This window comes from Morone saxatilis, unplaced genomic scaffold, assembly GCF_004916995.1.
Source record: "Morone saxatilis isolate NCDOM2014 unplaced genomic scaffold, NCSU_SB_2.0 Contig5, whole genome shotgun sequence".
NCBI lineage: Eukaryota > Metazoa > Chordata > Actinopteri > Moronidae > Morone > Morone saxatilis.
This window is the reverse complement of record NW_023340095.1, coordinates 25,435,544-25,436,102: the sequence shown is the minus strand read 5'-3', so window position 1 is coordinate 25,436,102 and position 559 is coordinate 25,435,544. Positions and strand designations below refer to the sequence as shown.

At 37.6% G+C, this 559-nt stretch overlaps 1 protein-coding gene across 1 annotated transcript in view; it reads right to left on the bottom strand.

Moving 5' to 3' along the window:
* LOC118338668 (dual specificity protein phosphatase 19-like) overlaps positions 1-559 on the bottom strand; it is a 12,407-nt gene that overhangs the window by 7,693 nt on the left and 4,155 nt on the right. The gene's annotated exons all lie outside the window — the stretch shown is intronic.

Genomic DNA, 559 nt, shown 5'->3' with positions numbered 1-559 from the left:
GCTTTATGTGGGAATTAAATGACAAGTCCTGATCAAAGATAACCCCAAGATTCCTGACAGTGGCACTAGAGGCCAAGGTAATGCCATCTAGAGAAATATGCACATATTCCCCTCAAAATGAACTGTAATGACTTTGGTGACCCTCTGATCTTTCCTCTAGCACCATCATCAGGTCAAAATTTGTCCAATACTTTGCTTTATGACTTCACCTTTCACAAGTTTCGTGGCCACCATAGTTTCTCCTACACGCCTGGTATTCAGTTTGTTGCAAACTGCAACCTCACCACTAGATGCCACTAAATCCTCAACACTGGTCATTTAATACTAGAAAAACTAATGACATTCCTATCGGTCTCAGCTGTACTTTTTTGTTCTAATTATCAAACATTAGCATTCTTATATGCTAAACTAAGATGGTGAACATGAATTTCTGAGTGTGTTATCAGTTATTAGTTAAATAGGTAAGCCATTAATGAGTTTTCACATTAGCATAATGTGCGTTATCTGTATTATTGTTACGATTCCTTTCAGGACTAAAACAGTGTTTGAGGACATGCAA